The sequence below is a fragment of the Otolemur garnettii genome, unplaced genomic scaffold (genome assembly GCF_000181295.1).
Source record: "Otolemur garnettii isolate 467f Iridium unplaced genomic scaffold, OtoGar3 scaffold00130, whole genome shotgun sequence".
NCBI lineage: Eukaryota > Metazoa > Chordata > Mammalia > Primates > Galagidae > Otolemur > Otolemur garnettii.
The window spans coordinates 1,921,708-1,930,682 of NW_003852525.1; positions in this window are offsets into that span (position 1 = coordinate 1,921,708).

The window sequence follows — 8,975 nt, forward strand, 5'->3', positions numbered from 1 at the left end:
AGAATGGACATTCTCCTTCCAAATTTTAATGCAGATGGAAAAAGCTCGGAATAGCGGGAGCTCCTATGTGCCTGAGGAGGGTTGAAAACAGAGAATGCCTGAAATAGCCACACTGTTGAGTGAAGGAAGTAAAACATACCAGAGAGTGTAGGAAAATTGTTTAAGTAATTAGAGAGGCCGGGATCAGGGTCAGAAAATGAGAGTGAGTGAATGAGGCGCTAAGGTCACTCTGGGAAAGGGAGCAATTGGAGGTTTGTAAGGGACAGCTGCAAAGTGAGGTTGCCGGAGACAGAGCGCAGTGATTGCTTGAAAGAATCTAGGGGTTCGTATCAGAGGGAGGAGAAATAAATCGCAAGGATAATGTCTTCTCTGACATCAGGTGCTATGGTATCTGGGGGTGTCAATGGAGAAGGAAAAAAAAAGGTTTCCCTCAGGAAAATGGGAACAAACTTGTGTCCATGAAAGATAGTTAATTTAGGCTGGACAAGAGTGTGAAAGGCAGGTCTCAGGGAGAGGTCCAGAAAATAGGGGTGTTTCCTCCCAGATAATAGTCTATACGTCTCAGGGGAAAAGATTAATAAAGGCGGGAAAAGAGAAACTGGGTAAGTTTCATGGGTATGTAGAAAAGTAAATTGGTGAAGGTCAAGGAGACGATTGAGAATCTAGAGGCTTTGGATCTGAGGGTGCCTGGCAGGAACGGGGACTGATGAAATTATGCCTGATGTCTAGGGGAAGTTGAAACTCTATAATTTGGGGCTATGAATAAGTCTTCTTCCCTGCAATATCGGTGAGGCAACAGCACGGGGATGAGTCAAAGCTTCTCAATGGGCTGATATTTATATTGCGTGAAGCTCAATATAGTTTGATAACAGAGCGTGGAGAAAAGCAAAGTGTCTTTTTGGAAAGAGCTTACACTTCAACCAGGAAGGACTTGACCACAAAATAAATAAAAAAACACGCGTACCACATTGAGTGATGTATAACATAGACAAATAAAAATCAAGCAAGGTAACGTGGATAGGGAATTTCAGAGAGCAGTATCACCTCCGCCTGGGGCAGGGATGGTCAAGAACTGAGTGAGGGGTGAGCCGTGGGGGCATCTTGGTGAGGAGTATGAGAACAGTCAGAGCAAAGGTCCTGAGATGGGAACATGTTTTGTGTGTTCGCGAAAGTGATGTTGGCCGATCTGTCCAGCACTAGTGAACCCCAGGATGCGGGGGAGTATAAAGAGGGCAGTCATATAAATGTCAAGGAAGCAAGATCATTAGGACTGGTGAGGAACTTGGGTTTTTACCTTGTGGAGATGGGTAACCACTAGAGGTCTTTGTAGTGCTGTGACATGATCTGGTATGTTACAGAGAACACCCTGGGTGTATGATGAGGCTAACCTCTATAGGCTGGGTGCGGTGGCTCACATCTACAATCCCAGCACTCTGGGAGCTGAACTGAGTGGATACCTTGAGCTCAGGAGTTCAAGACTAGCCTAAGCAAGAGTGAGAGCCTATTGCTTCTAAAGATAGAAAAACTAGCTAGGTGTTGTGGTGGGCTCCTATAGTCCCAGCTACTTGGGAGGCTGAGGCAAAAGGATCACTTGAACCCAGGAGTTTGAGGTTGCTGTGAGCTATGAAGATGCCACAGCACTCTACCCAGGGTGACAGTAAGACTATGTCTATAAAAAGTAGACTAACTTATAGTGAGATAAGGACAATAGTAGAGAGACCAGTTACGAGGCTTTGCAAAAGTCCCAGCAAGGAATGGCAGTGTTTCCGATGAAAACGGTAGCCGTGAAAATGGTGAGAACTGGTCAGACTCTATACTGTGTCTCAAACAAGAGAGGATGGGATCTGCTGTGGGTTTGGATATAGTGGGAGATACAGAGGAACGTAAAGGACAACATCAAAATTTCAGGCTGCAAAGCTGGACAGACAGAATTGACTTTCGTCGTGAGGTTACCAATGCAAGCCTTCCAAAAATCACGCCTTTTAAGAACCTACATGAGACTGTAATATTGACTGTGAAGCTGGTTTAGAAGCTGCAGCTTCAGGGCGCTTAACCACACCCCTTCCAAGGTCCTGGGAGGGGGCCCCGTAGTCATTTCCTGGTAGTTTTCTATTTTATGTCTTCAAAACAGCTCCCAAAGTCTTATAAGCTGAAGGTGCTGCAGAATCTGTTTGCACCTTGGCTAAAAGCCTGTCCTTTGATGGAAACAAACCTGATCACATAACCCTAAATACAATTAATTAGTATTTGTTGAATGAATTTGCCCTCATCCTAGAAAGATACCTTTTAAAAAATACATTATCTTTACTCTATCAAATATGAAAAATACTATCTATGTAGGGTTTATAAAGAATGAAATTTTTTGTAGTAAAAATAAAAAAAAATCCTGGGTGTAGGTTTATAGAATTTTCTAAACATATTCAGAATTCTTTGAGGATCATTGTCCCATTTTAACCTACTAGCTGCCTTTGAGTAAGAAACTATATTCTTCAGCCATGTAGTAACAATATACGTTTTATGTTCCGGTATTTTAATCTTCAGTCATAACATCTTTAATATGAGATCTTAGGAAGAATATTTAAATTGACATTTTTTATGTGATCTTAATATTAGGTTTCTTTTTTTTTAGCTTTAAGACTGACTGAATAATATCCCTGAAAATCTGTGTGTTTGTCATGTGGCTGCAAAATCTAGTAAGTCATTTTATTGGGAGCCTTTCATTCCCGAGACAAAAATCACAGGAAAGCGTCTGCCTGCTTCCTCTACAGGGCCCTGTCAATCTTCCAGGTACTCCCCAATCCTCCCCTGACCAGGCTGTAATTTAAAAGTGGTTGCTGCGACTAACAGAGAGCTTCACTAAATATTGTTCCGTTTGTTCAGGGAGGATAAACTAAATGAGTTTTAGAAAAAAAGTGTTTGTGGTTTTGTGTGTGTTAATTCCAATCTCTTTTTCCCCACATTCTCCCAAACCCAAAATAAACGAGCAGCATTCAGCTTCATTCTGGCTCTTTTTCTAAACATTGTCTGTCCTCGCATCTGTTTTTCTTCCTCAATTCCACAGTTGGTATATGAAATAGAATTGCGCACTCGAAGTGAAGAAAATCTAATTCCTATTTTGTGTTGAAGCTCTGGTCCAGATAAGTAAACATCACATCCATATAGGGAATTAAATGTCTGTAAAGCCTGGGCATGGCGGGGGTCTTTCCTCTCTGGCTGTATTTTAACACTTCACAAATTGAGCATATTAATTCTCATGCATTTAATCTCTTGCACAGATGAGAGCACTAGGCTGAAAAGAACAAAATTAAAAACTACTTGATCACATAGACCATAATAATGCTAGTCCCGCTCTTTTCTCTCTTATTCCACCATTTTTTCCAAGCCTAAGAAATTAGGAACAGAAAGGAAATGTTATTAGTAGAAATACTTGAACAGGCTGCTCCTGGGTCTTCAAAGTGTCTGGGACAGAAGCTGGAGAGAAGTTCCCTCTTGGTCCCCACACGCCACGGTGATGAGTAGAGCCCAGATACCTCCATTGTGAAATGTCAGAGGTTCTGGCTCTTACTTCAACCTTCTTGTTGATCATAAACACAACTGAATATGTCTCGGTTATTATTCAATTGTGAAAATATTCTGAGATTATAGAAGAAAACTTGTGATTACTCATCACATAGGTTACTACCCATTGTCATGGATAATTCTGTCCAGGAAAGGCAGCATTTATAAATCTCTAATCTTTCTACCTCCTTTTCTTGCCATGTGTGTCTGCCTCTCTCTTTTTCTTCCTGCAAAATCACTTAGAAATTTTAGTTTAGAAAACTAAATTTGCTCAAGGCAGCAAAAAATGAGATGAGTAGAGATGGGCTTATAAGATGTGTCATCCAAGCTGTGAAACTTAATAAATAATACCAAAACTTAGTAGGGGAAAAAGATTTGAGTCAGCTATCCTGGCAATTTACACCACATTACCCACAATGCCCGATACTTGGAATAGTATTTAAGAAGTCATCGTGATTATATAAGAAAGAATATAAAGAAAACTCTAACAAATATCCAGTCTATATCTCGAAATCAAATTTGTGGGTCATCACCTACTAAGTGGTGCTGAGAAGTACTTTTCCATGCTGTTTATAAATAAATGAAGAAAAGAACATGAAACACAGATAATTTTGTCACACAATAAAGGATTGGATTTTCGTTGCAAAAACAGGTCTCGATAGGGCCATCAGACAGCTTCCTGGAGTGGAATAATTAAGTTTGAGATTGCTGGAGGGGACTGCAGTGGTATTTTAGTTTATAGCCTCAAAGCCAAAGGGACCCATTAAAATGAAATAAGTGAAACTGTGCTAGTTCCTTGTAGGCTGAGTACCTGAGTGATGTCACCAGCATCAAGGTAACTTGCTTAAACTATGCCTGACTGCATTTAATAACAGCGGGGTCTCAGACAGGCTCGCTGCCACACAGGGGTAAAACAATACTCCAAAGAAAGGAACCTGATAAAAAATGAGCCAATAAAGGAGAAACAATTCATTACAGAGTCACTAAGGAGGGACCAGAAGAGGCTGAACTGCAGGTGGAGAATCTGAAGAAGAGGAGCAGCTGAACAGGCAGAGGAGAGGCCTGGAGGTAAAGAAAAGACAGGAAAGTCAGCGTTTGGGGGAAAAAAGAATAACAGAATGAGCGAAATTATAAAGGTGAAAGTGCTTAGTTCTAAAAGAGTTAAACCAAGATATGGGCAAAGGGAGAGTAAAAGATTTTTTAAAAAGCCCAATTTGCATGTAATCCTGTGAACATATATCTCCCGCCTTCTGTAGAAGCCATGGGGCCTCACGGTAGGATTAATTCCCTGACTTAACCGTGCACGTGTGAGCCTGTGTGCACACAAGGTTCAGTCTGCGGCTTTGGTGCAAACTTGCTAAATTTAGCCCGGCTTCCGGGACTCTTCACATTTCCTAATTTATTTAGAAACCTATCCAGCTTTCCAGCTCAGATGAAAGCAACGTAGCAAGAAGAGGGACTTTTTAAAATACCACTTAACATAATGCACTCGTTTTCGTGAAAGTTATGAAATCTCTGCTCAGATTTACCGTCCTTAAGTCATTTTTGAAAAATCTCCCTTTGATATTTTGACTGTTTCATCTTATCGCTCCCTTTGATATGAACCGACGTTTGCTGGACCTTTTCAATCTACCTATCACAGACCATCCAAAGAATAACAAGAAATGTTTTAAAAGATCCTGGGACTCCTTGGACGTAGAAATAGTCAAATATTCCATTGTGAAGACTCCTGAAGGCTTATGGACTTTTGATACTTTGCTTCCTTATCCTATAGAGTGCCATTGTTGTCGATAGCTACCTTTTTTCAGACATCTTTTTCACTTACCTTTTTTCCTCTCATTATTTGGAACAATTCTTTTTTTAAAAAATGCTTTTAATTAGCACATAAGAATTATATATACATCGCGGGGTATATATATACAACATATGTGTATAGTGTCATGACCAAGTCATGATACTTAGTTGTCTAAATCCACCACCTCAAAGATTTATCGTGTCTTTGGGATGAGACATTCAGAACCTCTCTTCTAGTTATTTTGAAATACACATGACAATATTGATTACCATGGTCACCCTGCTCTGCTGGGGACACCAAGACTTAGTGCCCCTACTTCTCTGTAATTTTGCAGCTGCCGACCAATCTCTCTCCATCCTCTTCTCATTCACCCTTCCCAGCCTCTGGGAATCACGATTCTACTCTGCACTTGCGTAAGATCATTTTTTTTTAGATTCTACAAATGAGTGAGATTGTGGGGCATGTGTCTTTGTTTGCCTGGCTTACTTCACCTCACATAAGGCCCTTTATGTCCATTCACGCTGCCATGAATGACAAGATTTCATTCTTTTTTTTTTTTTTTGGCTGAGTAGCAGTCCATTGCTGATATACACAATGTTTCCTTTGTCCACTCTTTCATTGGTGGACACTGAGGTTTATTTCGTATCTTGGCTATTGTAAATAATGGTGCAATAATCATGGGAGTGCAGCTGTCTCCTTTACATACTGACTTCATTTCCTTTGGGAAATAACCCACTAGTGGAATTGCTGTATCAGAGGGTGACTGTATTTTTAATTTGTTTAGGACCTTCTATGTTGTTTTCCATAATGGTATGCCAATTTACCTTCTACTTGGAACAATTCTTGAAGCTCTAATCGTCATTGCTATTGTAGTAGAAAAGACCCAGGAAAGGAGCTTATGGGTGAATGTGCTAGATTATCTAACTACCTCACTATTCATGTATTATGAACTGAATATTTGCTTCCCCCCCAATCTAGTCCCCAATATGCTAGTATTTGGAAGTAGGGCACTTTGGAAGGGCATGAGGGTGTACCCCTTATGAATGGGATTAGTGCCCTTACAAAGATAGACCAGAGAGCCAGCTCACTCTATTTTCTGCAATGTGAGGATACAGTGAAACTTCAACAGAAGAGGACTCTGGCACCTGACCATGAGGACACCCAGATCTCAGACTTCCAGCCTCCAGAACTGTGCAAAATAAATCCTGCTGTTTATAAGTTACCGTCTATGATATTTTGTTATAACAGCCCAAACCAACTAAGATACCATGCAATAAGCCAGAAAAGCTTATGTTGTTATTTCTAAGTGATTTTTCCAAGGTCACAAGATTAACAGTTAAAAACCTGGCATCCTGGGTGGCACCTGTGGCTCAAAGGAGTAGGGTGCCAACCCCATGTGCTGGAGGTGGTGGGTTCAAACCCAGGCGTGGCCAAAAAACTGCAAAAAATCCCCCCAAAACCTGGCATCTTAATCCTAACTCTATCATTATTAGTAATGATTAGCTATAAAACCATGAAAAAAATAACTTAAATCCTGTCAAATTAAATTTCTAATCTATAATATGAGAATAATAGTACCTGTCCTGCTATGTAATTGACGTATTTCAGAAAGAGAGACAAAGATGGGGAGAGTAAAGGGAGAAAGAGAAAAAATGAGGTGGAAATGAAAAGTGCTTTTATAATACAACTGAAAAGTAAAATACAGGTGTGATTTACTGTTATTGCTTCTTGGAACCTTTTAATTCCAACTATAGTACTGCAGATAGCATGCAATCAAAACCTAGTATCAATTAATACACAACTTTGTCCTTGCAAAAAGACAGTATGTCTCCTAACTGAAATCTGCCCTGATGTAGTAACATCTCTATCTGGAATAGTTTATTTAAACATTTATCAATAGGTCCTTTCTCCTATATCTACTGATTTTTTTCCCCATGGATATATGAATACCTGGCATTTTGTAGAACAAGAATTTGTGATAAATCAGAGCTGAAACAGTTGCACATTGCATTTTTATAGCTTCCATTTGAAAAAGATGAAAAGAAAATGATTAAAGAACATACAAATGTATCCCAAAGTCACAAAATATAACTTAAATCTTCATCCTTTGAAGAAGTAAAAAGAGCAGATATAGGTATAATTGCATCTTTTTCATGTGTTTAAATCTCACACATCTAATTTAAAAAATCTACTGGAATCTGTACCAAATTAAATTAAACTCAATTATATCAAATCCTAATTACTTGTGTATGACTTACTATGAGCAGTACCAAGAAGTCAAAAGGCATATATACCATCCTGGTGGACATGAAAAGTTAATTGGGCAGATAAGATTTGGAAAAAAATGAAGAATTTAGATACCAGTGTGAAATAATTTTTCTTAAATCTTTTTTTTTTTTGAATTATTGTTGGGGAATCATTGAGGATACAGTGAGCCTAAAGCTTGCGTTTGCTGGGTGAAGTCCCTCTATTAATAGTGTTCTTCCCCTAAGAGGTGTGTCACACATCATGGCTCGACATTCTCTCCCTCTTACTCCCGCTCCTCTTCCCCATTCCTCCTCCTACCACCATGTATAAGCATCAGTTGTCCTCATATTAGAATTAAGTACATTGGATTCTTGCTTCTCCATTCTTGTGATGCTTTACTAAGAAGCATGTATTTCAACTCCATCCAAATTAATAAAAAAGATGTAAAGTCACCATCCTTTTTAGTGGCCGTATAGTATCCCATGGTATACATATACCACAGCTTGTCAATCCACTCCTAGATTGGTGGGTATTTAAGCTGTTTACACAATTTGGCAATTGTAAATTGAGCTGCAATGAACAGTCCTGTGCAAATGTCTTTATGACAAAATGATTTTCTTTCTTCTGAGTAGATGCCCAGTGATGGGATTGCAGAATCAAATGAAAAGTCTAGTTTGAATTTGAGGATTCTCTATGCTTCCTTCCAAAAGGGTTATATTTGTTTGTAGTCAGTGTGGAATGATTTTTAAAAAGTATTTCTGCAGCAATAAAAATAGAAGATTTCAGAGGAAAGAAGGGCAGTGAGGAAGTTTTCTCTGAAGTAGAATTTGAAGACTAGAATGACAAATAGAAGAACCATTAGAGGAAGGTGTCAGCAGGTGAGAGAAACACATAAGTAAATGTAAATTAATTGTTACAAATATCATTGCTATGGTTTAAATGGGTCGCCCAAGGTTCTTGTGTTGGAAACATAACTTCCAAAGCAACAGTGCCGAAGGCAGAACCCTTAAGAGGTGATTAGTCCCAAGGGCTTTGGATTGATGCTGTTATTGTGGGAACGGGTTTGTGGTGGAAGGATAAGTTTGTCCCCTTTCTCTCTCACATGTGCTCTCCCACCATTTGATATCTTCAGCTGCATTTTATGACACATCAAGAAAGCCTTTTCTATCTTAGACTTCCTGGCCTCCAGAACCATGAGCCACACAAACTTTTACTGTCTATTAATTACCCACCCTGTTGTGTTCTGTTACAAGAGCACAAAGAAGACTCCGACAATCACATAAATCAAGAATTTCAGCATTTGTAAATGAAAATTATTAAGATAAATTATCTGACACTATCTTAGTCTCATTCTAGAATCTGATATGTCACTGAT